We start from the raw sequence: 6,708 nt of genomic DNA, 5'->3' as shown, positions 1-6,708 counted from the left end.
AGAAAGAGGAATACTCCTCCATTGCTTTTGGGATTTCAAACTGGTACAACCACTCTGGAAATCAATCTGGAGTTTCCTCAGAGAATTTGAAATAAATTTACCTGAAGAGCCAGCTATACTACTATTGGGAATATACCCAAAAGATGCCCCACCATTCCACAGAGGCATGTGTTCCACTATATTCATAGCTGCCATATGGTGACAGGTAGCAGCTGGAAACAATCCAGATATCCCATGACAGAAGAATGGATTCAGAAAATATGGTCCATTTACACAATGGAATATTACTCAGCTATTAAGAATGAGGACATCCTGAGTTTTGCCAGCAAAAGGAATTGTCATCCTGAGTAAGGTAACTCAGACCCAAAGGACATGAACGGTATGTACTCATTAATAAGTGGATATTAGCCCAAAAATGTGCTGAATATCCAAGATACATATGTTTCTTTTAAGACTAGTTATCCAGCTAAATATTCATTATCTGTCACTAGCTCGCCAGGTTTATTGAGATTCTAAATGCATAATTTTTATGTCTGTTAGTATAGAAGTTTTGTATATATAAGCCCAGTCAATATTTATCTTGTCTTTGCACCTACAATAAATTATAAATTCCCTTTATAACCTTTGTGTAATTAATTTACAGCCCTAAAGAAAGGTATTCTAAGTAAAAATTGTCTTTATTCTGTCTCAAAAGAATTTTACTCATGACATGTGAAGATTGGCAGAGTTTTCATATCAGAGAGGGCTTTAATTGTAGTCCTATTATCAAGGGCTTATTAACTATTAGTATAATTTTAGGAATTCTTATAGAAACATGATTAGGAACTAAGAAATCATATATTTGTCTGTATATCATTACTACAAGACAGTACCTCTTCATTGATCTGCAGAAAATTTGCCCAATAGGGTGGGCTAATGCCCAGATATTATATATGAATTTAATTTAAGATATAACATATAGATAACATATATCAATAGCAAGAATCAAATCCTGAAAATGTTGTTCCTTCAGTCTTTTCTGCAAGGGCTTCCTCATTGCAGTCTGCAGTCCATAGTGAAACCATCTCAGGAAGATCACTTGGTAGTCTTTAGCTTTTCCTAGATGACTGTTGACTGTTTTTTGTTTTGTTTTGATTTTTTTCCTTTGATACCCCAAACATATGATTCTTGGAGCTAGCAGAGAAGGGAATAGAAAAACAAAATAAGTAAATAAAATTAAGGAAGTGGGGAAAAGAAAGAAGAGGAAAGCAAGTAAGCATGGAAAGAGAAGAGAAGAGAAAAGGAGGGAGTGAGGGAGGGAAGAAGAAAGAGAAAGAGGAAGGGAAGGAAAGAGGAAGTAGTAAGCTAGAAAAGAACAAAGAAAAGAAGAAAGAAACAAACTAGGTTACTGCTTCATTCTCTTCTCTGTAAAGAACTTTCTCTTCTAGTGTTCAAAGCCAGCAAACTCCACACCGTGTTGTCCGTGTCTGCCCTTCTGTGCTCAATCTTGATTCTTGATTTCAAACTATAATTGGTCAGGGCTACTAGAAAGAAAATAACTGTAAGCTTAGTCTATTTGATGGCATTCCTTTTGATCTCTCTGCTGTTGTTTACTCTAGAAAGTCTTCATATTTCTGTGCCATTCATTCTGTCAGTGATGTGACAGGGTGAAGTACTCTTAATCTACAGTTGATAGATGGAACTTTATTCATGGTTCTTTTGGGGAATATAATGGATATAGCTTGTCTTTCAAGTCTTGACTGATAAAACAGCCCTTCCAAAATGATTTTGTGACCACCACTGTAAGGATACCTCACTTACCTATTTGTCTCTTCACACCATTCTATCAGCTACCCATCTGGTTTTAACATTTGTATTGCCTTTAGTTATGCTACCCTTTACCTATTTATTAAATGTCAAGTATTTTCTTATCAAAATATAAGTTAGTCAAACAAATATCAGTCAACAGTGATATACTCACTCAAACTCAGCAGGTATTGTCAATCCTTGTTAAATAATTATGTAGCAAATTGAGTTTGGTTAAATCGAAGAATGGATAACATAGTGCATTTTTCTAACATAGTTTAGAACACAATCTTTCTCTGTATGAAAATACAAGAAGTTGAATAAATAACAATACAGGAAAGAAATATAGGTACATCTTACCTTCTTCTCTATAGAATTCTATACATAGGGAAGAGTGAGCTTGGTAAATACAGAACCAGAAATGATTTTAAATAATTCCCAATATTATGGTATTAAACTTACTACAAAATTTTCAATGTTAAACTACTATTAAAACGGTATAAAATGAAAATAATTTCAAGTATATTTATGAGTTGATTACGTACATTTTAATTCAGATGTGCACTGCTTAATGTTTCTTATAGTGGCAATTTCTCCTTGTCCTGCATCAGTGAACTCTTTTATTCCTTAGAGCAGCATTCTCGCTGTGAGGAGTATTCTCTTTAAGATCCTATAATGCAATACCACAATGTACGCAAGCACCTTAAGTAGAAAGAACAGCTAGTTTATGTCTCTTACATTAACACACATTTTGTTTATTTTGTTTTCCTGGAAAATTATATGAATAGCATTATAGGCACAATAGAAGCCCTTCAGGCATACAATATGGCTGCTTAAGTTAGATCACACCTTGATACTTTTCTTTTATAAATAATGAAAAATGATCTGAACAAAAAGAATCTATTACATTTTAATTTACAAAAGAAAATTTAAAATCTGTAAACCAAAGAGCTGGAATGATGACACAGTCTTAAAGAATACTCATGGATCTTGCTAAGGACCAGGATTCTGTAACCAGCACTCACATGGCAGCTCACAATCTTCTGTAACTGAAGTTCCATGGAATCTGACACACTTTTTGTGACTTTTTGTGTACAATGCAAACATGTGCTGCAGACAAAACATCCATGCACATAAAAGTATGAAGGTAAACATTTAAAGATGAAAATATGAAGTCTCTAGACTATTACTCAGGAGGCCAGTTTGGAATATAATAAGTGAATTTTTGAAAGAGAAGCTTAAAGGAAAGTAAGAGAGAAGTGAAAATGTTACAGAAATATGCATTCTCAAGCAATATTTCTACTAATTAGGTAACATGATTCTTCTTGGAAAGATACAAAAATAAACATTTTATTTAAATTTCAGAAAAGGCTGGCAAGCTCTTGTTATATCCACATGTGTGTAAGTAGGTGGAAGAAAGGAAAGAGGTTATGCCTATACTCAGTGTTCTGACCTATGAACATCTGAATGATTAGAAGCCCAACTCTTCCTTTAAAAAGTGAGCCTGGCACCAGGGGGTAGAGCATAGAACTAGCCTGAGATGACCACCCATCTGGTGGGAGGTGGAGGGGCTGAGACCGTGCCCCAAATGACCTCTTCTTGGTGCCAGAGTGCATGGATATGGCAAAGCATTTCTGAGACCACCCCTGAGATGGCCCTAGACACTCAGAGACAGGAGGTGCCACCAAGGAGCAAGTAAGTGGTAGAGAAATGGAAGAGAAAGTGAAACAGAAAGATGTGGGCAGAATGAAGACAGGCAGAACTGGAGACTTGAAAGTAGTGAGGGACAGCTGTTCAGGAGTTGGTAATGCCACTGAGGACTATGGTGGTGTCCTGACCTGTGCTCCCACCAGGGATCACATTTGGTTCCCTGGCCCTACAGCATCAGGAGTCTGTTACCACCAAAATCCAGGCATATAGGATGGTGTGGGCTGCCATGTAAGGACATGTTAATACCTGCAGACTGTGCACAACTGGCCCTCCCTATTTCCTGGTCATTTTGGGAGAACTGGTCCTAGAAGCCTGAGAGTAGGAGAGCTGAACCCTACCCCATGCCTGCTTAAGTACTCTATGTGAAAGGACAATATAAACCCCATTTGTATGCATTTAAGAACCAGGCCTGATTTCAAAAGTGGCCTTACGGTACTAGCCTCAGGAATAGACCATAAATCCAAGAAACCAGGTCCTAAGACACCAGCTGTAGGAATAGACCATAAAATCCAGAACCTCCTGAAGGACCACCTGGAGAAAAACCACAAAAATGGGGAAGTATCTAAGAATGGGCCATCTGCGCTGGGCAGCCCTATTTCATCATATGGTTGAACCTTCAGGACATGGGAATGAAGACCACTGACCACACATGATTGAACATGAATGACACAGAAATGCAGACCACTGATTATCTGTAAACCCCTAGAACCCACCATTGAAAATTTTAGATTACCTAATCCTTCTAGAGCCTTTCTCCAGTTCCCTATAAGAAGGCCTACATGCCTTAGTCTGGGGTCTCCATTTTGAAGAATGGTTGATCCCTGCATACTGCTGGATGTTTCTGCACAATAAACACGTTCGTCTTTGCTTACTGGTTGAGTCTAAGGTTTTCCTTCAACAGTTTTCCAACCCTAGCCCAGAAAGCACAGTAGACTTGGCTCTGGTTGCAGAAGTTGAGTGTGAGCCGACCTGAGGGTACGAGGACCAGAGAGCAGGCCCTGGCACTTGCTGACATGGAATGGGCCAGCTGGGGGTGGGCAGAAGAGTTTGCCCTGGTGGTGTGGGTGCAGGAGAGCAGGAAGGCTGATCAGTTCAGATACCTCTCAGGTCCAGATCCAAGGATTAGGCTGTAACTTCTATTTGCCCATTCACAAACCTGGAAATCTGTTTCCCTTCCTTTTTAATCCTGCCCACACAGCAAACCTCCTTACAAACGAATGGTTCCAAGAGCCCTGTTGTGCATTCTTGGTATTATCACAACCTCCCCTCCTGATGCTGTCAGTCACCCAAATCCACACCTATGTGCTCAGCTCTTGACCATGCTTCTGCACAAACCCAGCTTATATCGAACATGTATCACCCTTCACCTACAGTCTATAAAATTTCCCAACCCTAGCCCAGATGAGTGATCTCACAGCTCTGTTCTTTGATACTGATGAAATTGACCTGGAACAGTGCCTAATAAACCAGCCTTTAATTTTTGTCTGAACTGGCCTATATCTGCATTACCAAGGGAGAGAAAAAGCCTGTCACTGGGGCTTTGATTTGGCCCACTCCAATGTCTACCCCATAGATGAACTGCTTGAGAGCACGTAGGGGCTTGTCCTACAGATGCAGAGCTGCGTGACTACTAGGATAGAGGACTCCAACAGGATATCTGAGAGAGGGTGCAGCGAGATTCCAGTATTGATTTTTTTAGTAGAATCGAGAGGCCTTGTACCAGACTAGAGACTTCTCAGAGTGAACCTTTGGAAGCAAAGACGTGTGGACAAAAGCATATACCGTGGGAAACAGACAAGCTACAGCCTTTTCAATGAGATTTTTCTTTCACTGCTGAGGTGGGGGTCAGAGAGTTTGCAGAGGTTGGATATGAGGGGAGGGAGAAATGGGTAGGATTGGAGTGCATGATGTGAAGCTCACAAAGAACCAATATTTTTTTTAAAAAAATGAATAAAATAATGTTCAGTGTTCCTACACAATAAAACAAAACAAAAACCCAGCTGGTTATATTTAGGAATGTATATATGTATGCACATATACACATACCCATTTAACAACTATCAGTGAAAAAACTGGTTATAAATTTGAAAGGAAACAAAGCAGTATATATGAGAGGGAAAAGAATAATAATATAATCTCAGAACTAAAAAACAAAATTTTTTTCCTAAATAGACCAAGTACATCAATTTACAAATGCCTGCTCATTTACTTCCCTCATTCTCTGGTGTTAGGATTTGTTTTCCTCATTAGAAGGTGAAACACAAAGGCTGTGGATATTTGACTTCTCCTTTAAGAACTGCCCTTCCATTCAGCCTTAGGAGTCATCATTAATCCATGGAGAAGGCTCTCTGTGTCTATAGAGTCAGCTGTTGATCTTGTTGCTTCATTGCTTCTTGGCAACAATTGCACTGATCTCATTTCCCCAAGAGTGCTAGCTAGAGTTGATAAAAGCCAGGAAACTCCAGTGAAAGCAGGCTGTCTGGAGTTCATCCCTAAGGCTGCTGGGAAAATGGAGTTCTTTTAGTTCTGTAGCTTTCATAGTTCTCTTAAGCCTTTAAAATGTGGTCTCATAATTTCTCTAGCATTTTTGAGTTTTTACAATTAGCTGCACTAATGTTTCATGCTATTGCATCATAGCTGATAATGGATATTAGAGTTGTTTGTAATGATGCAAAAAATTAATGTCACGTGGTAAAACCTGAATGAGCAGAGTCTTTATTTGACACTAACAATAGGTTGAGAAGTAAAATGAATGGGCAAATAATTGTTTCTACTATTAAAATCGAAACTCACCAGTTGATTTTGGCAAAATAACATTATTTGCTACACTCAAGAAATAAACTTACTTTTGCAGTAAGCATAGTTCATAAAACATGATGGTAACACATTCAAAAGATAATATAGAATATGCATCAATGTACATGTAACAGGATAGTGACACTAGTAATTATTTTCTAATGGGCTAGTTATTTATTGTATGAATTTTTATTAATAACATGTTATTTTCTCAATTTGATGATTTCTTTTGTAGAGAATGCACATGGGCATCCAAATTATTGTTTCATATTACTTTATGATTGAGCATCATGAGTTATATAAGTACTATACTATGTGTTATTAACCTCACTTTCTGCACTTCTTCTATCATGACACTCAGCAAATGCTAATGGAGAGATTTAGAAACTCAGATCTACTGAGTGTTCACTGATAGAT

General features: G+C 38.0%; 1 pseudogene; it reads left to right on the top strand.

The window, feature by feature from the left end:
- The first annotated feature begins 3,169 nt into the window (after positions 1-3,169).
- LOC115031029 (small nucleolar RNA SNORA17) lies at positions 3,170-3,272 on the top strand (annotated as a pseudogene).
- The last annotated feature ends 3,436 nt before the right edge of the window (positions 3,273-6,708 follow it).

Source organism: Mus caroli, unplaced genomic scaffold (genome assembly GCF_978045245.1).
Source record: "Mus caroli unplaced genomic scaffold, Mus_caroli_1 scaffold_6, whole genome shotgun sequence".
NCBI classification, from domain to species: Eukaryota; Metazoa; Chordata; class Mammalia; order Rodentia; family Muridae; genus Mus; species Mus caroli.
Note: the sequence above shows the minus strand (reverse complement) of the source record. Positions and strands in the feature narration are given on the sequence as shown.